Raw genomic sequence first — 25,778 nt, forward strand, 5'->3', positions numbered from 1 at the left:
TTGTTTCCCTGATGTAAGACTGATCACAGCCCTCCTGACACTGAACAGCATACACAACATTACTCTGTTTGTGTTGAGGGACCAGATCTATGGGATGAACCAGTCTTTGCCGTAATGTATTTTGGAGTTTGAAAGCCACTGGGACGTTATGTTTAGAAAATAAATGTTTCAGTTTCTCTAAAGATCCTGCAACTTATGGAATGACCACTGGTCTAGGTCTGGGTTTGTGGTCCTCCTTACCGGGTGGCTAGCTGGAGTCCTGTTTGGGTTTCTACTATGCTTTTTGGAAGGCCCAGTTAAGATATCCACATTGCTCCAAGGCCTGTCTTGTGTGGGATTTCTCCTTCTCCCTGGCCACTGAGTTTGTGAGGACGCTGTCTGCTCTGTGGTACAGAGTCCTGATGACACCTAACTTGTGCTCCAGAGGATGATGGGAGTCAAACCACAAGTACTGGTCTGTGTGGGTGGGTTTGCTGTAAATATCAGTTTCCAAATGTTCTCCATCAGAGACTGAAACCTTAAAACCAGCCACTAGAGAGGACAAGCCAATATATTACTTGTCTCAGTCCCAAGCCTGATGAATGGTAAAAGTTGTGTCAGGAAGGGCATCTGGCTTAAAATACTTTTACCAACTAATATGAGTTAATCTAAGCGACAACATACCGGATCGGTCAAGGCTTGAGACTCTGACTGCTGTAACACCTCTGTATGACCATGAAAGTCCACATCCTAGGAGAATTCACATTTTTGAGCTGTTAGGTGAATGAAAACAAAGAAGTTGGTATAATCTCTAAAGATTCTCAGTCTCTGCTCATTCTCTCATATTTCCTACTAACACATTTCTTCTTATTTTGAATGGAGAAGCTAATCATCAGGATTAACAGAATACTTTGAAGCTCAGCCAGTCGTGCTTTTGTCAGAGAAAGTGACAGGATTATAAGATTTTCTGTTGTTCAACTTTATGTTTGTCCTAAAAAACATTTTGTTAAGCAGTGATTTTCAGCAGACCTTTGTTAGTGCTCATACCAGAGCTGTGTTCAATAGTTAGAATAACAACAAATACTTTTGTCTCATCACAGTCATAAATAAGTGAGTGTCACACTTTGGCAGACTTATAACAAACTTATTGCCTGGTTTTGTGCCAATATCAGTTATATGTTTATCTTCATAATGCAAATGTGTAAACTAATCTGCAGCATTAGAGCATGCTTCGCAATTCTAACAGGACAGATGATAAAGCATATAATAGTTGTATACTGAAAGAGACATTTTATTGTCAATATTACAACCAAATTTGTAATCTTGTACCATTAGCTCATTGTTCTAATTCTTATTCTGTTAAATTTTGTATTTTGCCCCATTCAGTGACACCATCATTATTCAATATATTAAAAAAAACGTGTTATTAAATATTAAAATTGAAAATTCACCTCCAGGTCATTTGTTTTATAATTCCAGTTTAGAGTAAAGCCACAGTGTCCAGACTTTCAGTGTAAGGCAACAAATATAACCCACTTTTGTTCAGTAATAAAAGTAATACTGGATTAGGTGTTTAAGTTTTTGAAAGCTGATACAGGTTTATTATTTTTCTTTTACCAAAGAGAACAAATGTATTTAGATTGTTCAAGTAAAGAGCAGAAGCTTTACATAGTATATGTCACATAATTAAAAATAAATTATTTTGACAGCAGGATGATGTTCTGCAATATGAATATTTAATGTGGTGGTCAGACTCAGTCCAGTTCATATTAAATAATCACATTGATCAAACATAACTGTATACTTAAAGAGCAAATTCCACAAACCAATAATTTGAATCAAGAAATGTATGTCAATTGAAAATAAACTAAAAAATGCCACCGCTTGTGTTCAGTCACAGTTGAACTTGCACGCTTCATGTAAAATTTATGATTGTTTACCCTGCTGTGGGAGGCTTGTGTTACTTTTGCCTGCGTGCTTCGTTTTTCTGAATCTATTCTAAATTTCCATTTAGCATCATTTATGGAAAACCTGCCATGTTGAATAAGATGAAATTATTTTTTAACTGAACAAGCTGTGCCCAGATTGTTTTAAGAGCCAGACGTGAGTGGATTTGTATTCTAACCAGACAGTGGAAAACTTGATTTCACTGATTAAACTCTCTCAGACCGAAGGTGTGTGAATCTGAGCATTCAACTGTTGTGCTGTGTGTTTAGTTGTGTCTTCTGTGTTTAGAGAAGAAGGTCACGATGATCTTTTCACTGTTATACTAAAGAGGAAAGCTGGCTACCACCAGCTGAGCCTAAGCTAACTAAAGACTGATGGCACCCACACTAACTGTGTTATTAAAATGCAAAGGTGTTTCTCATAGAATTGATTATATTTCTGGATGTTGGGGAGTGAGGTGGGGGTAGTTATGTGACACTTTAACCCTTTTATATATTTTCAGTCTTTAATTTTTACATTGTATTAGTAGCAACTGCAGTTTAATAATAAGGGCCACCAGTACTTGGTTAAATGAGCTCATTTGGAGCACGTTAATCTCAGGAGCAATTAAAGTTGCAGTAATATGAGGTTCTCCATCTCTGTGCTTACTGCAGAGAAGGGCAGCATGAAAGTCATGTTGTACAGAAAATAATCAAGCTCTGTGACATTCCTCCTTTTTCCTATTTTCCATGGTATATTTGAGATTGTTAATGCACAAGTCCGATCAGTCTGAGTGTTTACAGAGTGGATTAAAAAATCTGTTTCCCATTACCACCAATCACTGACACCCCCTGATAACAATAGCCCTACTTAAGCAAGGTTTATATAACAGAAAGTCCATCATGCTGAGTAAGTTTACATTAAGAAAAGTTTTTCATGCTGAGAGAGAGCATCAAGTTGCAGTCAGAAATGACTGTCATCTTTAGTTGAGCAGGTATCACCACTGAGAAACCAACAATTTATTGAGGGATAATATAAATCTTATGTTTGGCAGCATAGTCTGCAGCAAACCTTCAAGAAGACGATCTGTTTAACTACAGCCAATTTGGTGTTGTGAAATATGAAATATAAAACTGCAAACTTGCAAAATACAAAACATCATTTGGTCAATGTTCCTTCTCATTCAAAGGCCCTCATATCTGGAACAGTTTACCAACAGCAATAAAAACATTAACAGATCTTAGAGTTTTTAATTCCCAGGTGAAAAAATTGTTGAAACAAAACCAAATATGTGAACACTGAGCCTTATGGGGATGGAGGAGCAGGCATGTGTGTGAAGAAACTTTTTTTTAATTTTAATTAAATTTTAATTTTATTTTAGCTATTTTTATATAAAAGTCTAACCAAGGACTGGGTTTGCAAATTAGGCTGTGGCTATAAAACATTTGTACAAAACGACGGTTGCTTCGTTTTTAACATGTAACATTGTTTAATGTGCTGTCCTTGTTCAAATAAACTTGAATGAATGAAAAGTGTTCAGTAGCGGAAGCCAGCAACTTCAAAAGTTCTGATTTTGTTAAAAATATTCTTTGATAGATTTTGTATAACAGATATTAAATACCTAAATCTGCTATCAGCTTGTGTAACTGAGGCTATAATCATTACCAATAACATTATCTTAAAAATAGACCAGGTCTTTCTTGCAAAAGAGATCATCTGCAAAACATTGAATTTTAGATAAATCTAAAAACAAAAAAAATTACTACGCATTCGTAAAACCACCAATCTTGTATGGTTTGGAGACAGCAGCATTGACAATAAAACGGGAGAAAGAACAGAAAGAAGCTGAGCTGAAGATGATGGAGATCTTTTTTGGTGCTTTGACAATGTCTCAACTCTCATTGATTCCGCATCACACTGCATCAGTTAAGGGCCTTCCAAAGGTTTATACCCACCCCCACTAAACCTGGTTTATGTGACCATCTTGTTCTTAGTTTCAAACGGACTGCTCTGAGATAACCATTTTAAGCAGATAGAAGCAATTGAAACCAGCCACTAGGGAGCACAAGCCAGTGTATCTCTTGTGCCAGTCCCAAGCCCGGGTAAATGATGAGGGTTGTGTCAGGAAGGTCATCCGACATAAAACACTTCCAAAAATATAATGCAAGTTCATCAAAGCGAAACCATACTGGATCAGTCAAGGCCTGTTATAACCATGACAGCCACCGGTGCTGTTGACAAACAGGGTGCCGGCTAAGGTTGTGCTACTGTTAGTCAAAGACCATGAGGAGGGAAACATGTCAGGAGACAGAGGGAGAAGAGGAAAGTCAAGAATGTTGGACTGAGGGTTGCAACTCTAAATGTGGGGTCAATGATGGGCAAAGATAGCGAGCTGGCTGGCATGATGCAGAGAAGGAAGGTAGATGTTTTATGTGCCCAAGAGACCAAGTGGAAGGGCAGCAAGGCTTGCAGCATGGGAGCAGGGTTTAAACTGGTTTACTATGGTGTGGATACAAAACGAAATGGAGTAAGGGTGGTCCTGAAGGAGGAGTTGGCAAAGTAATGTATTAGAGATGAAAAGAGTGTTAGATAAGGTGATGAGTCTGAAGATAGTAGAAGAAGGTCTGATGTTAAATGTTGTCAATGGTTATGTTCCATAGGTTGATGTTGTGTGGAGGATAAAAGTACATTTTGGAAAGATCTGGATAAGTTAGTTGATGTTTTTCTTAGTTCATATCTTAGATCTTATTACTGTTTTTCTTGTACATTTTATTGTTGGATGTAACTGGGACTCTGTGTACATAATTTTGCTCCACCACATGTACCACATGAGGTGTGAATGACAATAAAGAAACTCTGACTCTGACTCTGATAAAGTGATAGAGAGTATTCATAGGGAGGAGAGAGTGATGATTAGGCAGACCTAACTTGATATTTTGGTGAAGGAAACAGAGGGGATGAGGGAGTGATGGGTAGGGTAGGTGTCAAGGAAAGAAACCAGGAATGACAGATAGTGGTGGATTTCACCAAGAGAATGGAAATGGCTGTAGTCAACACATATTTCTGAAAGATGGATGAACATAGAGTGACCTATAAGAGTGGAGGAAGGAGTACGCAGGTTGACTACATTCTGTGTAGAAGAGGAAACCTGGGGGACCTTGGGGTCTGTAAGGTTGTGGCAGGGGAGAGCATGGCCAGACAGCATCAGATGGTTGTGAAGAGAATGACTGTTGTTATGTTGAAAAAAAAAAAAAAAAAAATCAGAGAAGAGGACAAAATGATGGAAGCTGAAGGAGGAAGAATGTTGTGAGAAATTCAAAGAGGAACTGTTACTGTAAATGCTCTGGGTGGTAAGAAAAAGCTTCCAGAGACTGTGCTACTACAGCAACAGTAATTAGAGAGATGGGTAGGAAGGTACTTGATGTGTCATCTGGCCATAGATTGAATGATAAGGAAACTTGGTGTGGAAAAGTGAAGTGCAGGAAGCTATTCAAAGAAAGAGGCTAGCCAAGAAGAAATATGACAATGAGAGTACTGAAGAGAGGAGACAGGAATATAAGGAGATGCAGCATAGAGCAAAGAGGGAGGTAGTTAAGGCAAAGCGGAAGGCGTATGATGAGTTGTATGGGAGGTTTGACACTAAAGAGGGCAAGGAGGACTTGTACCGATTGGTGAATCAATGGGATCTGGCTGGAAAGGATGTGCAGCAGGTTATGCTTGTTAAAGATAGGAATTGTAATGTTCTAACATGTGAGAGTGTGATGGGAAGATGGAAGGAGTACTTTGATGAGCTAATGAATGAAGAGAATGAAAGAGAAAAAAAAACGTAGAGGTTATAGAAACTGTGAACAAGGAAGTGGGAAAGATTAGTGAGGGTGAAGTCCGGAAAGCTCCAAGAAGATTAAAGAAAGGAAAGGCAGTAGGACCTGATGACATACCAGTGGAGGTTTGGAAATGTTTTGGAGAGATGGCAGTGAGGTTTTTGACTCAAATATTCAATGGCATATTTGAGTGTGAGAAAATGCCTGTGGAATGGAAAAGAAGTGTGTTGGTGCCCATTTTTAAGAACAAGGGTGATGTACAGATGTAGCAACTACAGGGGAATTAAGTTGATGAGTCCCACAATGAAGATCTGGGAGAGAGTTGTGGAAGCTAGTCTTAGACGAGAGGTGACTGTGAGTAGCAGTAAGGTACCATGCCAAGAAAGAGCACCACATATGCCATCTTTGCATTTAGGATGCTGATGTAAAAGTACAGAGAAGGTCAGAAAGAACTGTGTCTTTGTGGATTTAGAAAAAGCATACAACAGGGTGACGAGGGAGGAGGTGTCGTTTTGCATGAGGAAATCTGGAGTGGCCGAGAAGTATGTTAGGCTGATACAGAACATGCTTGAGGACAGCAGGACAGTGGTGAGATGTGCTTTAGAAGTGACAGATAGCTTCAAGGTGGAGGTGGGATTGCCTCAAGGATTGGGTCTGAGCCCCTTCTTGTTTGCTTCCATGATGGACCGACTAACAGATGAGGTCAGGCAGAAATCTCTGTGGACTTTGATGTTTGCCGATTACATTGTGATCTGTGGTGAGAACAGGAAACAAGTGTAAGGAAACTTGGAGAGGTGGAGGTATGCACTTGAAAGAAAAGGAATTAAAGCAAGCCTTAGTAAGAAAGAGTACATGTGTGTGAATGAGAGCGAGGTCGGTGGAACAGTGATGCTACAAGGAGCAGAGGTCACAAAGGTGCAGGACTTCAAGTACTTGGGATCCACTGTCCAGGAAAATGGGGAGTGTGGTAAAGAGATGAAGAAGAGAGTCCAGGCAGGATGGAGTGGATGGAGAAAAGTTTCAAGAGTGATTTGTGACAAAAGGGTGTCGGCAAATGTCAAAGGAAAAGTTTTTCAAGACAGTGGTGAGACCAGCTATATTGTATGGTCTGGAGACAGTGGCATTGACAAAAAACAGGAGAAAGAACTGGAAGTGGCAGAAATAAAGATGTTGAGGTTCACCTTAGGATTGACAAGGATGGATAAGATTAGGAATGAGATCATCAGAGGTACAGCACAGGTTGAACAACTGGGAGATAAAGTTAGAGAGGCCAGACTGAGATGGTTTGGACATGTCCAGAGTAGGGACAGTGGGTATCTTGGTAGAAGGATGTTAGAAATGCAGCTGCAAGGAAAAAGACAAAGAGGAAGGCCAAAGAGAAGATATTTGGATGTGCAGTTCGAGAGGACATAGAGGCAGTTGGAGTGAGGACAGAGGATGCAAAAGACAGAGTGAGATGGAGGAGGATGACTCACTGTGGTGACCCTTTGAGAGGGAAAAGTCAAAAGAAGAAGACAAAGACAGCAGCAATTGATTGGCAAGCAGAGCTACGTCACTTTATGACCCGCCCAGCAAAAATGCCAACTACATCTGAACCACCATGTCCTCTTGTTTTTGTGTTCAGTGTGTGTTTTTTTCTAGTTTTTGGTAAAGGAGCTCCAAAAATAGTGTAGTGGGCCAATGATGAGGTCCAGACTAAGTTTATTAGCCAATGTTAGGGTTCAGCGTGAGCTGGACGACACCACAATAAATTAGCACATTTACAGAAAGATATTGGACACGATGGCACAGCACGGCTACACCCAAACTTATAAGCATTTACAGGATAAGATAAAGACATTGACGTCTGATTACAGGGCGATTAAGCACAACAACTGGTGTAGGGGCTCAAACCTATTGATATATTACGATACTGCCCAATTTGCATTGACAATCCCACCCATAGAGTGGGGAAGCAAGTCACAGTGGCAAATCACCTACACCTGAGAAGGGCCGATAAGTGGAGTTGCACTTATCAATGGCAAACCGGCTTTTGGGAGTGGAAAGGATGGATAAGTTTAGAGAGGCCAGACTGAGCTGGTCTAGGCATGTGCTGAGGAGGGACAGTGGGTATATTGGTAAAAGGCTATTAAAAATGCAGCTTCCTGGAAAACATCAAAGAGGAAGGCCAAAGGGAAGATTTATAGATGTAGTTAGGAAGAACATGGAGGTAGTTGGTGTGAGGACAGAGGACACAGAGGACATAATGAGATGGAGGAGAATTACTCACTGTGGCATCAACTGAAGATTGAGCAGCCAAAAACAACAAAAGAAGAAGAACATAAATTATATTTTACTTACAATTTTCACATCCCTAGCTTTGGTCTGTTTGTGATACGTGTATTATGTCATGTGGCATGTCATCTTGAACTACAGCCACTGCAGAGGACATGTTTGTCTGTATGCCATCAGTTGTTGTACACACCTGAATCTGACTGCTTCACCTCTCGTTGTGAGAATAAAAGCTCACATATGGCTGGGACAACAGCAGCAATATTGCTGCTGACAGACCCCACTAAGTGATCAGCACATCATCCCCTGGACTCTATAAATCACTCCCTGGTTTTCACTGAGGAGAAGCAGGAGTGGGACTGAGCCTGACAGAGTTTCACATTAACAGTGACTAATAGAAGAACTCTTCCTTTGCACAGAAAAGGTTGACTGTGAGCATCATGTTTCCAGCTTAGGTGGAGTTCGAACAAAGTTTCAAGTGAGGATTGTAAAGAAGATAAAAATAATAGTTTTTATGGAGAAACATTCTGCATATCTTGATAAAGTCAAATATTGTGTGAATTTCAAAGAATGGGACAGTATCTGATTCCTATTAATGCTAAAACTTCAATTTTCATATACAGCCCTTCGGACAAAGATCATAGACTATTGGAAGCTTTCAAAATTAGATGACTAAATGTCAGCAGTGACATTTCCATTGGTCTCATATTCCATCTGAGCTCATTTTATATGCTAAGAATCCTCGCATTGAGCTCAATGTAAATCCAGCTTTTATCCCTAACTTTCTTTCATCTAACATAAAGAATGAAATATTCAATCCTTCAGAGTACATTTAGGCCAAGAAACATATTCCTCTATGATTCAAACATGTGTCAGAAATTTTCATGAATAATAATATCTGGATGTCTAGGGGTTACTGTCTGCTTGCAGGAGAACAGAGATTACACAGCTGCATTTCCATAAGGTGGTGCTCAGGTTGGATTTAGAGCTGAACCTGAGGTCTGCTGGGCAAACATAAAGTATTTTGCATTGAGGTTGGGGGTCAGCAGTACAGCTCAAGCCCTAAAGGAAAGCTAGAGAACTGCCATGCACAGACAGTCAGAAAAAAAAAAAGTAAACACTTAGACAAAGAAAAATTTTTAAACCACCAGAAATATAATTGATGTACCTTTAATATAATTTTTGTTCAAATATTAAAGCACAGTTTAATTGTGCTTTATAGTGTTTTTGCCCTTGTATCAGTGAAGGATGATTGTTTCATCTATATTCTGTCTTTTTCTCTTGTTTGCTGTGATAAGGTATTTTTCTGCTTTACAAATGCTTAATCTGTAGTAACTCTTAAACATTTTGTTTTTAGTTTAGACAAGAAAATAAAGGCTGAAATTATCCCAAAGGTGGTTCCCAATCAAGTTAATTTCTCATGATTGGTTTATTAGCAGATAAAGAGAGATTATTAATCTGATTTTACTTGATAATTCGACAATACAGCAGTTGATCAATCTAGAAAATAATCCCAGGGACTCATGTATGAATGGTACATATACACAATGTCCTGGTAGCTTGGCTCACCTTACTGTGCCTACCATTCAGAGGTTGCACCACACCTTGTTGCAGAAAAGCCATTGTGTCTGTTTTTAGCCCACCTTTAAAACAGGTAAAACTGAATATTCAGTTGGCTGTTCTAACCATGACTATACTTTGATGTAATAAAAGCTTCATGATTGAACAACAAAGTCCAGGCTCAATAATCCAGGTATACAATCCAACATTTTTCAGTCAATTCATCTGGACATCTGGTTCATGATTGAACATTTTTGTATGAGAATTAGAAAAGTAGCAATGGTTTTTTTAAGTTGTATTTGGTGTAAGTTTTTTTTTTCTTACTGTTGCAGTGTATTATTGTTTGATGACCATTTCATGACCAATACAGAATTGGTATTTGATCCTTTGTGGCTACAAGATGTACAAGTAGTATTACTTGTTCTAGTAAACAGAGTCAAAGTTAGGACAGTAGTTGAGTGATGAGCAATGTCACCTTGCAGCAAGTCCCTGTTTTGGTTCTAAGATGGTCCAGCCTTTTTGTATGAAGTTTGAATGTTTTGTGTGTATGTTTGCTTGTTTTTCCAGTTTTTCTCCAAAGTCCAAAAACATGCCTGTTAGGTTAACTGGTGAGTCTAGATTGAAGCAGGTACAGAAAATTATTAAAGTAATGAAAAATGTTGGACTGAATTGCCAAATACATTTAGAGTGACCCCTTATACTGTATACACCCACTGTTATAAATGTGGAAGGGATGGTCAACCATTTTCATTCAGTTGCATCTTCTGGTCTTTTAAGAGGTATATTAATGTTTGATTGTCATTAATTTGTAAACTGTAATTATCAATCACTATACTTTCCTGGTCCCACTTGTTATGATTAATCTCAGGAATCGTACTCAAATTCAGACCAGAGCTGAGAAGGATTACAGACACGGTATAAAAGTTCAGTGAGTTTATTTACAGTGCTGGGGAACAGGAAGTCTGAGTTCCTGGAAGGGAGGGGAAAAAAGGGGAAGACAGATTAATGATGGGTAGGAGAATATTGTTGCTACTTTGGATAATTGAATCCTTCTCTTACAGGTGGATCTTCGAAGGCAGACTCAGGGAGGTAGGCGAGGTGTCTGTTGGGTGAATGAAACCTTGTATTTTCCAAGTGACTTGATGAGTATCTTGTAGGTGGCGGCTGATGGAGGAGTGTCCCGCTGGGTGATGAGGTTCCACAGGAAATGAGTCCAGTTTGGAGAAGATTCGTCTAGGTCTCAGATCTTGGAGGTGAGTCCAGGTCTTGCCTTAAAATCACAGGGAGACACAGGTTGATCAACACAGGTTCACGAGAGAAAACACTAAAATGGCTGTCTCACAGTACCCAAGGTGACTGAATGATTCAGCGAAGACTGGAACCTCCTCCAAGGCTTAAGTAGCAGCTGGACTCATCAACCGGATTAAAGACAGGTGGTTGCTCAGGAACTCCATCACCAGCACTCAGCAATTGCAGGGTGAGTACACACAACCGGCACAGGCCTAACAGTACCCCCTCCTCAAACATCGCCTCTAGGCGATCGGAGACGTTTGTCAGGGTGTTTCAGAAAAAAGTCCTTGATGAGACCAGGATCCAAGATAAAGGACCTGGGGATCTACGATCTTTCCTCAGGGCCGTAACCCTCCCAATCAACTAAAAACTGATGTCCACGACCCCGTCGTCGAACATCCAGGATCCTGTGAACGGTGAAGACAGGCTGATTATCAACAAGGCGAGGGGGCGGACGATCCGGGTCGGAAGGAAGCAACGGATCCTCCACGAAAGGTTTGAGTTGAGAAACGTGAAAAGTCGGATGAACCCGCATAGAGCGAGGGAGTCGGAGCTTGACGGCCGTGGGATTAACAAGTTCGATAATAGGAAAGGGGCCAATGAACCTGGGTCCCAGCTTCCTGGAGGTGTCCTTGAGGGGGATGTTCTGGGTGGAGAGCCATACCTTTTGCCCCACGGAATACAGAGGAGCCGGGGCACGGTGACGATCAGCCCACCTTTTGGCCCGATCACGAGTCCGTAGAAGAACCTCCCTGGTCTGCCTCCAGATTCGTCTGCAACGATGTAGATGGTGCTGGACTGAGGGGACAGACACATCGACCTCCTGGTGGGGAAACAGAGGGGGCAGGTAACCCAGAGATGTCTCAAATGGGGAGAGACCAGTAGCTGAGGACGTGTGGGAATTATGGGCATACTCGACCCAGGGAAGAAGAGAGGACCAATCCGCAGGGTTATCCTCAATGATACAGCGGAGAGAGGACTCAAGGGCTTGGTTGCACTGTTCAGACTGACCGTTAGTTTGGGGGTGATAACCAGAAGATAAGCTTACCATGGCACCAAGAGCTCGACAAAAACCCTTCCAAACCTGGGACACAAATTGAGGACCACGATCCGAGACGATGTCACAAGGTATGCCGTGAAGTCGAAAGACATGTTGGACCAAGAGGTGAGCGGTCTCCAGAGCTGAGGGGAGTTGGATTAGCGGGACAAAATGCACAGCCTTAGAAAATCTGTCCACAATGGTGAGGATGACGGTGTTACCTTCAGAAGGGGGTAGGCCCGTCACGAAATCCAGAGCCATGTGAGACCAAGGGCGACCAGGAACGGGAAGGGGCTGGAGCAGTCCCGCAGGAGGTTGATGGGAACTCTTGTTTCGAGCACAAACAGCACATGCAGAGACGAAACGTTTGACATCACGGTGAAGAGTAGGCCACCAGAAGTGTCTCTTAGTGAAAGAAACCATACGACGGACACCGGGATGGCAGGAGAACTTAGAAAAGTGGACCCATTTCAGAACCCGGCCGATCACAGACTCTGGGACAAATAATCGATCAGGCGGGCCATTACCAGGATCAGGGTCAGTCCGTTGAGCCCGAATGATGTCCTTCTCGATCCCCCAGGAGGTGGCACCCACAACACAGCTGCGAGGAAGAATAGCCTCTGTGGTTTCGGAGGAATCTGTAGGTGAGAACTGTCTAGACAGGGCATCGGGCTTAACATTCTTAGACCCCGGGCGGTAAGTGATGGAAAAAGTGAACCTGGTGAAGAACAGAGACCATCTGGCCTGTCTCGAGTTCAATCTCCTGGCACTCCGTAGGTACGCAAGGTTCTTATGGTCGGTCAGAACAATGAAAGGCAGGTTAGAACCCTCTAACCAATGCCGCCATTCTTCGAGAGCCAGTTTTATGGCCAACAATTCACGATTCCCCACGTCGTAGTTGGCCTCAGAAGGGGATAGGCGACGTGAAAAAAACGCACAAGGGTGGACCTTGTTATCGACAGGGGATCTCTGAGAAAGGACAGCACCCACACCGGTATCCGAGGCATCAACTTCAACAATGAATTGTAAGGCGGAGTCAGGATGGTGAAGAACAGGAGCAGAGGAAAAGAGAGTCTTGAGTTTAGTGAAGGCCTTCTCAGCCTCACTACTCCAAGAGAACGGGCGGAGAGGAGAGGTGAGTTTAGTCAAAGGACTCACCACTTGGCTGAAGTTCCTGATGAAACGGCGGTAAAAGTTTGCAAACCCCAGGAAGCGCTGGAGTTGCTTGCGGGTCTGAGGAGAGGGCCAGTCCAGCACAGCTTTGACCTTCCTTGAGTCCGTCCAGACCTGACCACTCTTAAACACAAAACCCAAAAAGGTTATGGAGGGGACACTGAACTCACATTTCTCTGCTTTAACAAAGAGTTGCTGCTGGAGAACTGCCCGAACATGTTGAGTATGTTGCAGAGGGTCCTTGGAGTAGATCAGGATATCGTCAAGGTACACAAAAACGAACTGGGACAAAAAATCCCTCAGAACATCAGTAACTAAGGCCTGAAATACCGCAGGGGCGTTAGTCAACCCAAAAGGCATCACAAGATATTCAAAATGCCCGAAGGGGGTTCTGAAGGCCGTCTTCCATTCGTCCCCCTCCTTCATACGAACTAGGTGATAGGCATTTCTGAGGTCAAGTTTGGAAAAAATGGACACCTCCCTAAGTTGTTCGTAAATGGATTCGATCAGAGGAAGAGGGTATTTATTTTTTTACAGTGATCTGGTTCAGTTCTCTGTAGTCAATACAGGGCCGCAACGTCCCATCCTTCTTGTCGACAAAAAAAAATCCTGCTCCTACAGGGGATGTAGAAGCACGAATAATGCCTGAGGATAGGGATGCTGTAATATAGTCCCTCATGGTTTGCTTTTCAGGGCCAGACAGATTATACAGACGGCAGGAAGGCAAGGGAGCACCAGGCAGTAGGTCTATGGAGCAGTCATAAGGCCTATGGGGGGGTAAGGAGAGAGCCCGGGCCTTGCTAAACACAGGGGCCAGGTCATGATAACAGGACGGAATTGACGACAAATCGATCTCCTCCACCGCATGACAAGATGGAGGAGAGGTGGTGACGGCAGAACCAAGGCAGTTGGAGGAACAATAATGGCTCCAGGAGACTATCTGGTTACGAGACCAGTCAATTTGAGGGTTATGTTGTCTGAGCCAGGGAAATCCTAAAATTATTTGAGGGGTCTCGGAATGAAAAACGAAAAATTCACTTTGTTCATGATGGTTACCAGATACAATGATATGCAAAGAGGAGATTTTATGGGAAATTGTGGAAATGGACTGACCGGTGAGCGCTGTCATAGAGAGGGGTTGGCGTAATTTATTCATAGGAATGGAAAGGTGAGCCACCAAACCATCACTGACTAGATTCTGTTCTGCCCCAGAATCGATCAGGGCTTGTACAGGGAAATTAACGTTATCATAAAAAACTGACGTATTAAGGGTAAGACGATTCACAGGAGAAATGTCTGCAGCGCCCACCAGTATCTCCCGTTTTACTGGTGGGATCGACCTTTTAAACGAAGTGAACATGAAGCAATGAAGTGCCCCTTCTTTCCACAATATAAACACTCTTTGGCAGAAAAATGCCTCTGTCTCTCCTCAGGAGTGAGGCGGGCACGCCCAATTAACATTGGTTCAGTAGGATCAGGTTCATTCATAGGATTAGATACCGGGCTGCGGCTTACCAGAACCGGAAGTGGAGTCACGGAAGTGGTAGGACTCTGGGATTTGTAGTCCAAAAGGCCCTGGTATTCCCTGTGCCGATCATCAATACGAATGGACAAATCTATTAAATCGTTTAGATTGTCAGGTTCATTTACAAGGGCCAACTGATTCTTAATGTGATCGTTGAGGGCATTAACGAATACTCCCCGTAGAGCGAGGTCCTCCCATCCGGCCTGTCTGGCCACGACCCGGAAGTGGAGGGCGAAGTCCGCGGCAGATTGGTTCCCCTGACGTAGCGCCATTAGCCTCTTGGAAGCAGTCTCCTGGTACAGAGGCCTCTCAAAGACTCTCTGAAAATCATTGAAAAAGGAGGAAAAGGAACAGTCACTTACAGAAATGGAACCAAAGTAAGCATCTGCCCACCTTAAAGCCTCTCCTTGTAAGGCGGAAACGATGTAGGAGATGCGGGACGAGTCGGATGAAAAGGTCTGTGGGGCTCTGCTAAAGGCTAGGTTACATTGAAGCATAAACCCACCAAACTGTTCGGAATTACCAGAAAATTGTTGACTGGGCTTTATCTCAGGCTCACGGACAGGATATTGGGTTGGTGGTACAGGGTTTTGTACAGCGGAGGCAGTGCTGGTGGCTCCGGTGTGGGAAGGTGGGGATATCTGTTTACCTAGCTCGTGGACCATTCCACCCAGCTTAGTCACGTTCTCAGAAGTGGTTTGTTGTTGGCTCAACATCTGTTGAAACAAATTTTGGATAGTAGTTAGTCGTTGTTCTTGGGAAAGAATAGCTTCTCTTAATTGATCCATCTCAGTCTGGTCGTGAGTACTCATGTTAAGGCTGAATCATTCTGTTATGATTAATCTCAGGAATCGTACTCAAATTCAGACCAGAGCTGAGAAGGATTACAGACACGGTATAAAAGTTCAGTGAGTTTATTTACAGTGCTGGGGAACAGGAAGTCTGAGTTCCTGGAAGGGAGGGGAAAAAAGGGGAAGACAGATTAATGATGGGTAGGAGAATATTGTTGCTACTTTGGATAATTGAATCCTTCTCTTACAGGTGGATCTTCGAAGGCAGACTCAGGGAGGTAGGCGAGGTGTCTGTTGGGTGAATGAAACCTTGTATTTTCCAAGTGACTTGATGAGTATCTTGTAGGTGGCGGCTGATGGAGGAGTGTCCCGCTGGGTGATGAGGTTCCACAGGAAATGAATCCAGTTTGGAGAAGATTCGTCTAGGTCTCAGATCTTGGAGGTGAGTCCAGGTCTTGCCTTAAAATCACAGGGAGACACAGGTTGATCAACACAGGTTCACGAGAGAAAACACTAAAATGGCTGTCTCACAGTACCCAAGGTGACTGAATGATTCAGCGAAGACTGGAACCTCCTCCAAGGCTTAAGTAGCAGCTGGACTCATCAACCAGATTGAAGACAGGTGGTTGCTCAGGAACTCCATCACCAGCACTCAGCAATTGCAGGGTGAGTACATACAACCGGCACAGGCCTAACACCACTACTGTATCCACAGAAAAAGTAGTATGGACTAAAGGTTGTACAGGATGTTATATACATCATAGAAAAGTAGCTATATATAGCGAGTAACATTTTCATCTAACCGTGAGCACAAAGTTAAAATAATTGTATCTGATAATTTTTTGTGAACTACTTTAGTAACTCATCTATTTATCTTTTTGTTAAATCATTTGTTCCTTTATGTTATGTGTTGTGCAATTCTTGTGTTGTTCAGTTTTCTATAGTTTTTCTTTTCTTTTCTTTTTTCTCCTCTTGGACAATTTTCAAACCAATTTCACACTTTTGCTTTTTGTTTCACCTTTAATATCAGCTTGTACTTCCCTGAAATAAGGTTAGGAGCTCATTACTTTTTTCTCTCTTTATTCTTTCCATTTCTCTTTTGTTTGTTGCTATTATATATTTTTTATTTCATTCACTTGAACTGTCTCTTTCTTGCCTTAGCCTCAAATGACTAGCAGGTCACAATCTGCAATTCCTAAGAAAACAAATTGAAACAGTGAAGGATTTGTCTTCTGAATCTAACTTTTGCTCTATCTGCCTCACAATAATCATCCTCAATAAGCCTCAGAATGAACCTGTGTGTTGTGGTGGGTAATAGTTCTCTGTATCTACGTATTTTCTTCTGCCTGATACTTTAGCTTCCCACTGCAATTTAGTTTAACACCATTATGAATAAATTCACTCTCCCCAAGGTGAAAGTTGTTTTGGCTTCAAAGTAATGAAAGTTTGAGTTAGGGCGCAGACTAACCATAACCCAAACTATAAGCTGAAATGTAGAAAATTCTAAAGGGTTCACAAAGATTCAAACACCACTGTATCTAGTTGGTACTTCTCAACCTCACGTACAAGCTCGAGCTCCTTCCTCACCAAAGAGGTGATGTTCCATGTCCCAGGAGTGAGTTTCTGTAAGCTAGGGTTAGAGCACGAAGGAGATTCATTCGTACTCATCTGCTCACACAGACTCATGTTCATGCTGCTGTTGTTCGGCGTATTGTGCTTAGCGTATTCTTAGTTTAACATATTTCTTAGTTCATGTCTAGATCTTGTTACTATTTTTCTTTACAATGTATACTTTTGTTGAATGTAACTGGGACCCTGTGTACACAGTTTCGTTCCACCACATGTACCACATATGCTGCAAATGACAAATAAAGAAATTTTAACTTTGACTTTGACAAAGGCCTGGCCTTTATTCGTCACCAATAGCCCTTTTCATCCAAACCAATGGCTCCTCCTGAAGGTGGACCCACAGGTAAGCAAATATGTAGCTTGGCTGAGCCCAAGTGGTACAGGCTTTAAGACCAGGCACTTGTTGACAAGCTCTGCACCCAGGCCCGACTCCAGGGTGGAGCCCTGATTACTCACAACCCGGCAAGGGACATTGAGTTCCTTGATGTTTTCTATCTATGCAAGTACTGTGATAATTTAATCATTTTTACTGTAAATAGGGCAGATCTATGTAAACTAGTGCACTGTATTTAACTAATATCAGTGAACTTAGACACAAATGGCATTGTACCTGAAACCATACCTTTTTGATTCAGCAAAATCACTGAAATAATGGCGCTAATATATGTGAAGGCTTGTATGTTAATGGCACAGAATTATTCACATTTGAGCAGATAATTTCAGGTCACTGTAGGCGCCACAGAATTATTCAGCGTAGTTTGCTTTCAAACAGAACCCAGATGTTTCTTCTGTCTCATCATTATCATAATTAGGAGCTATGTTGTTGCGTCTTGTCATTTTTTTCTGATCTTTTTCATTAAACACACTTGGTATGTCTTAACAAATCTACACCAACAGAAGCAAATCCACAAGCTTGTCAGGATGCAGTGATTTGATCATTGAGATTAATTCAATTGTTGTGTGGTTTTCAAGTGAACAACAAAAAGGTTTCCTGTAAATATCTGCTGCACATTACACTGTTCGTGTGTTTTATCTGTCAAAATTGTTAAGTAAGAATGTTCAATTACTGTGAAAAGAGGAAAAATATCCATCCCAACTAGTGTCCTTCATCCTTCTGCCAACTGCGTAATGAATACTTGTACTGAAGTGTTTACTCTGCGATCTGAGAGTGAACAACTACATTCAGGATTCCCTACTCTTTAGTAAAAGATTATGTTCTGCTCAAACGTTAGTTCTCAAAGATTTGTTGGACAACTGTTTGACAAATTTTAAAGTATTGAGCTCTGCTTTGGTGTTGAAGTGTAAGTTAAGTATTTGGCTGGATTCCCAGGAAAGGATTACTCCCAGTGTTACTGTAGATTAAAGACTTGAAATCAAAGCTTTGCACAAAAAAAAGTTCTCAACGGCTTCTAGATAGACATGCAATGAGTAGGCCAAACTGAAATTGTTGGTAAAAAAAAAAAAAAAAAAAATCTGATCAGATCAATGGCAATTTGATCTCCACTACTTTACCGTAGCTGGAACCATTGGTGGAAATTCAGGTGGTGAGTCTAGAACCCCTTTCAATTTTAGAAAAAAAGTGATTTTCTCTGCTAGATGGTGTAGGGGTAGGGCAGCCGACTCAGGTGGGTTCGATCCCCAGTCATTGCACATCTCGTGGTGTCTCTGAGCAGGACACCTAATCTCGAATTGCTCCCCGGGCAGCTTACATAGCTGCCCACTGCTCCAACTGGGTGTATCCCAGGTGTGATGGGTTAAATGCAGAGAGACAATTTTGGCTTTGTATTGGAATATACAATGATGACAACACATAGCACTTTATTATTATTATTATTATTATTAATAATAAATTGATCGAGGAGACTATACTTCTTATGCAATATGAAAAAGAAAACATATCCTCCATTTATATAGGCCAAATGTTGCATGTATGCCTTTCAGTAGTGGTTTAGTCAACTGTGCACCTGCTGTGGGTAACACAGAAACGTGCAGGAGGCTACCTGAGAACTGAAACTGTAGATCTGACATGAATAAATAACTTCCAGTAAGCACTCACTTAGAACAGCCCCTTGTTATAGTATAGTGCTGAGTAACTTCTGGCCATCTTGTGGGAGAATAGACTTCGATTTTCTGATGGGGAGTAACATCTCGACCTTGACCTCTCTAAGTGGCTTTAAGAATCTGTTGGACTCCTGGCAGGGACCAATGCAGACATGTTCCTGTTTTTAGTTTTCTACATTTGCCTTAGAATCTAGCTGGTTTTTTTGGGGGTTTTTTTTGTTACCTTTTTCTTTTAGCCATCCTATTTGTTATAAAAAATAAATAAAATAAAAAAACTGTAGTATGACTTTTTATAACTGTTTATTGTTGTCGCTGTTGTCCATTGTGTCATCATTCTTTGTTGAAATCAGGTCTCTCTTGTGAATGAGTCCTCGAGGCTCAATGGGATTTACCTGTCTAAATAAAGGTTGAATGAATGAATGAAAGAACATTATTAATTTTATCATTATTCTACATCCCTCCAAAAAAAGGTCTTAATAGATTTTACTGTTTATTGTTCCCCCAAATAATGAAAATACATTTTTACACTTGGATAGAATAAAAATGTGCTTTTTGTATTCTTTTATTATTAGTTTTTTTCTGACTTGCGGATAGAATGGAAAAGTGGAAAAACAGTATTTTCTGAAAAGGAATAGGTTTTTATTTTCTTTTACTCTGATCTGGCTGATCAATGAGATAAAGATCTCATGGTCATTGTTCCACTTTCCTAAGAGGCACCATGGGATCCTCAGCCCACTTCATCTTTATCACTGGCCTGTCTCTGCTTTGACCTTTAGGGACCTGAGGGAGGCTCATTACTTGCACAAATAGAGACCTGGCTTTAGAGGTTGAAACTGGGATGAGCTGGCAGTTAGAGATAGAGATTATTGACAGGTCGACATTGACTCTCTGCTCCACTTATCCTGACATCTCATCTTTCTTTTGTTCCCCCTGAGATTTTATTTGCCTTTTTTTCTGAATACTAACAGCTGGTTTCTAAAATAGCCCATAAACCTTTTGGTTCAAAAGCGAATCAGGTCGCCATAATAGACCACCACCTGTGCTCTTCTATCCTGTGTCCCCCTGCCACTTCACCTCTGCCAACTCCACTTTAACAATCCAGCTTTGGCCTCACGTGCTGACTGATGGAAAATGTCTCTAACAGCATCTGCTCTGTAATGCTCAGTGGGCGACACTGTTCTCTAGCCTGAAATAGACTGCTTCAATCCAGGATTTAGACTGTTGTCTGATATTGGCAGAGTTTCAGCTGTTGATGATTCCCAAAGAGAAAAACTATATCCACTGTGTGACCCTGAACAGACTGGTAAAAACGAGAACAGCCACTTACTGAGCCTGAGTGGCGTCAGTCCACTGAGTGATTTCAAGGACAATTCAGTCTTTTTTCCAGGTATTTTTGTTTTGCTAATTGGTGATAAGTCCAATGAGTAGTATTATAAATTAGTCACTTCGAACAGCACAACAGGATTAACGCTGACTTCCCCTCATCTACGCCTTGTTGCTTCCAAGATCTGTGAAAGTCCAGTGAAAGTTCATTACAGTTTTGTTGTGCTGTCCCTCTGAGTCAAAGCCAGCAGATGTTGTTGCTGATTGTGTCTGCTCCACGGTACATTTACCTCCAATTCAACTCCCCCCTCCTACCTTGGACTCCCTCATGGGAGCTCTGTAATACGTTCAGTGGTTAGGTAGTTGCATGAATTGGAAACTTGTCAGCAACTCAGAGCTTGTTGATTTAGATGAAGGGAAATTAACTTTTACCATCAATAACTTTCAGAGCATCTGTCTCTGGTTTAAAGCCTTGTCAGATTTTTAACTAACATCCTAAAATAAAACTCATGCTTTTAATTAAAGAGGGATTTTGGTGGTAACTGATAATTTTATGAGCAAACAGCCAAAGGAGCATCACTGGCCTGGCAGTTGGGGTTGAAGTGATTTTACTGCCAAAAGGTGGCTTCTTTCTTGCTGCTCACTTCATGTGTGTCCGGTGAGAGCTTCCTCATTAAATGCCTGTCAAACTTGTCTGCAGACCTGTCAGCTGTACTGTCACATTTCAAGAAACACACACACACACACATGCACAAACAGCTCTCGCTGGACAATTGCAAACATCCAAGTCAGAGCGAGCAGAATATTTGACCAGGTTCTGATTTATGGACAAACTTAAAAACACTAACATGTCTGAAAGTTGAGGAGTTGTTGCTCAAACTTTTGAAATACAGTTTAATAACATGTTTCTACTTGCACTTACTTTTTCTTCACTTCTGTGTGTTTATAGAAATTTTTATATCAAGGTAAACTACTTTTAGATTTATTAAGGCTCCAAAGTCTGGTTCCTATTGCTTTCATAACATTGTATAGATTTAAATCAGTGCTGAATGACATGAATTTGTTGTTGAAAACGTAAGAAATGAATGAAAATGTCAACAAGAACACATAAGAACATTTAATTTGAAGCTTTATATAAAAAGAGAAACTTATTTTGGTTTCTCTTATAGCAAAGTAAAAATAGAAATTACATTTTTCTCTGTAAACATTGTAATCTTTTACTCAGAATGTCTTTATAGCCTCTTTGTAAACTGTAAAAAGCAATATACTGTTTTAGAATTCTCTGAAACTGTAATATTTGAGAAATAAATCACCCAGTCAGAAAAAAACAATTGGGATTGGCCTTAAAAACTGTATGAAATGTTGTTATTTCTAGTGATACTTTTAAAAATGTTTGTAACTCTTTTGCTATTCCTAACTTCCTGTTTCACCTATTATATGTGTTCAAGTTTTTCTCTTTGTTAGACTCATCCTGTCCTGTCACTTTCCCTTCATCTTAAGCCGGACTGTCAGTTTCTGTTTCACTGTCTTTATATATTTTTTACTTTCTTGATGACACGCTCACCTGACACACACCTCTCCTTCACAGTGCTCACTTTATTAAATTATATTTACTAAACTGTTTAAAAGTGGAGCACTTACCCTGGGCTTTGTTGTTGCAAGAGATTTATTTTCCCCTCACCGTTTTCCAACATAATTAGTTTCACACCATTACTGTCAAAGCCTTGAGCAGAAGCTTTTAAAAAGCTTTTTTTTTCTTCTTTTTAACGCCCAGCTTCTTTACTACTGTAGAAAAGCAAGTTGTTTACATTGCTCTGAGAAATCTTCTGTACCTTTTAAGATAGCTTAAATAACTTTTGTAACTGTTTTAGACATTTTTACTATGATAATGTGTAGGGAATGACAAAAAGATGTAACAAATATTGATATAGTAAAGCACATAAAACAACCAAAGCATTTTTTTAAAGCGTGGAGAAGCGAAACATTCTTATGTTTTATGTAACTTAAAACTAGTCTCATAAAAATCTCTTAAACGCTAAATATATTGTTATAAAATGCAGAAGCAGTGTATTTGTGTTGGGTTTTGTCCTTACTGAATCCTTTATACACTGAACGAAAACATAAATGCGACACTTTTATTTTTGTTCCCATTTTTTATGAGCTGATCTCAAAGATTTAAGACTTTTAATACGTACACAATAGGCCTTTTTCTTTTCGTGTCATTTGTGTAAATCTGTGTTAGTGAGCACTTCTCCATTGCTCCACAGTCATGATGTCTAATCAACATCTTGATATGCCACACCTGTGTGGTGGATGGATTATCACAGCGAAGGAGAAGTGCTCACTAACACAGATTTATACAAATGACACAGATTTACACTAAAGTGTGAACATTCATCCATCCATCCATTGTCTTCCACTTATTCAGAAGTCGGGTCGCAGGGGCAGCAGTTTGAGCAGGGAGGCCCAGACACCACTCTCCACAGCCACCTCTTCCAGCTCTTCTGTGGGAACCCCAAGGTGTTCCCAGGCCAACCGAGAGACAGTCTCTCCAGCATGTTCTGGGTCTTCCCCAATATCTCCTCCCATGCAGTCAGACATGCTCGAAGCACCTCCCTATGGAGGCACCCAGGGAGCATTCTTTCCAGATGCCTGAACCACCTCAACTGGCTCCTCTCGACATGGAGAAGTGGTTCTACTCCGAGGTCTTTCCCTGATAACTGAACTTCTCACCCTATCTCTAAGGAAGAGTCCAGCTACCCTGTGGAGGAAACTCATTTCAACTGCCTGTATCCACGATCTCATTCTTTCAGTCACTACCCAAAGCTCCTGACCATGGATCAGGGTAGGAACGTAGACCAACCGGTAAACAGAGAGCTTTACCTTACAGCTCGGCTCCCTTTTTCCCCACAACAAATCGGCACAGAGTCCTTAATACTGCAGACACTGCACAATCCATCTGTCAATCTCATGCTCCATTCTTCCTTCACTCATGAACAAAACCCCGAGACACTTGAACTCCTCCACTTGAGGCAGAACTTCACCCTCGACCTGAAGAGAGCAATCCACCCTTTTCCGATTGAGTGTACTCTCTCCACACTGCCTGTGTGAACATTATTTGAGAAAAAAAGGCCTGTTGTGTACATAGAAAAGCCTTAAATAGAATAGAGTAAAATAGAATAGACTAGAATAGAGCTGTAATGTAATTGCACCTAAATACAATGAAATTTAGGTTTCAAGTTCAAGTATGTTTTCATTCGTATCACATGTGCTACATGAGGTGGAACGAAACTGTGTGGTCCCAGTTACACCCCAAAATAGCAAAAGTATAAGGTATTAAAAAAAACTGTATATAAGGATCTAAGGTATACGCTAGACAAACAGTATGCTAAAAGATCTAAGATATACAATAAACACTAATAATGTAAAACAATACAGCATATGCATAATCAAACAGCAATCCGAACATGAGTCTGTGGTGAGCAGATGTGTATGAATGAATACAGCAGCATAAGATAATCATCAGCATCATTATTTGCTTCCCAGAGCAAAAGTTAAAACAGTATACAGTTTTATATATATATATATATATATATATATATATATATATATATATATATAAAAGGTAATAATTAGAGGTTTTAACACTCAAAATGTGCAACACAAGCAGATCACAAGTTGTCCCTTATTGCACTCATTCAGTTTTTATTAAATGTTTGTTAAGTTCAATAACGGTTGACAGATAAAAACTTTTTTAATCTGTCGGTTCTTGTTTTGATTGATTTGTACCTTTTTTCTGACAGTAACAGTTTGAACGGATCATGTGCAGGGTGAGACGTGTCCATTAAGATGTTGTGGACTTTTTCTATGCAGTGGTAACTGTGTTGATCTTCCGGTGAGAGAAGAGGGCAGCCCATAATCTGCTGAGCTGTGATGATAACTCTGGAGTGCTTTTCTCTGAGCCACTGTGCAGCTAAGTTACCACACAGTGATGCGGTATATTAACATTGGTAGAAAGACACCAGCAGTCTCTGGGTGATATTCTTTCTCCTGAGCACTCTCAGGAAGTACAGTCTCTGCTGGGCCTTTTTCAGCAAATCAGAGATGTTCACACTCCAGGTCAGATTCCCCTCGATATGGACTCTCAGGAAAACGGTAGTCAGCTCTCCGCACTGCCTCTGCTCAGGAGTGAGACCGCCATCTTCTTTTTCCTGAAGTCGATGATCAGCTCCCTAGTTTTTGAGGTGTTGAGGAGCAGATTGTTCCCCTGCACCAAGCAGTCAGATGTTCCACCTCGTCCCTGTAGGTGGACTTCCCCCCTCCCCCACTGATGAGCCCCCCACTGTGGTGTCGTCCACAAATTTGACTGGTGTTGCTGTGGTGAACAGGGGTGCAGTCATGTGTATAGAGGGCACAAAGCAGGGGCTCAGCACACAGCCCTGTGGGGCTCCCATGCTGAGGCTGAGGGCCATGGATGTGTGACAGCCCATTCAAATCTTAAATCTTAAATCTGTGTGTGCTGCTCAAGAAAAATGGGAGCAAAAACAAAAGTGTTGCATTTATATTTTTGATCAGTAAAACAACATGCAGTGGTCTGATGGATGCATGGGTGTTCAAGAGATAAATCACCTAATATATTCTTTATTTGTTTATTTATTTTGATATATTTGCTCTCCAGTGCAGTGTTTATGCACAAAGCTGAACTGAAAGTCACAAAACAGCAGATATAATTACATGTAGCATTTTAATTTAATTTGATTAACTTTTTTTTAAATTCCATTATCAGAGTAAATAAAGCTGTTGATTGCTGATAAAGGTCTAGAAAGTGACTGATGCAGATGACTTGCTGTTAGTTCTGTAGAAATTAGTTTCTTTATTTGGAGTTTTTCTCTTTAAACTCGAGCGTTTAGACAGAGCACTCTGTCACATGATGTAGATGGAGACTGTTTCTGTGAAACAGACAATTAATCATGTTGCTGTGACCAAGAGAGCTGTGTTTGACAATGATGTATGGAAAATGTTCAACCAGCCTTTTTAGAAGCTACATTCAGTCCACAGCACTTTTGCTAAATATAAGTATTTTCCTTATATGTATATTTTACGTTCGGACCATGAGTGCCTTTTTTTAAACCAAATGTGAAACAAACATTAGAAAACTAAATGATGTCTTATTAAATGTTTTCTGTCTGATTAATGGCTGCTTGCTGTGAAGTTTGAATCCTGATTTGGAGAAAAGTAGTTTTTTCAAGGCATCAGATTGTTTCTATAGAGGCCTCGTGGACACTTTAATGGAAAAGGACCAGATATATTTACATATCTATATGTGTATTTAAGTAAGTATGGGTATGTTTGTGTGAGCAGCTTCCTAACTGCTTCAGATAAAACCTAAT

This window comes from Nematolebias whitei, chromosome 6 (genome assembly GCF_014905685.2).
Source record: "Nematolebias whitei isolate Nwh7 chromosome 6, NemWhi1, whole genome shotgun sequence".
Lineage (NCBI taxonomy): Eukaryota > Metazoa > Chordata > Actinopteri > Cyprinodontiformes > Rivulidae > Nematolebias > Nematolebias whitei.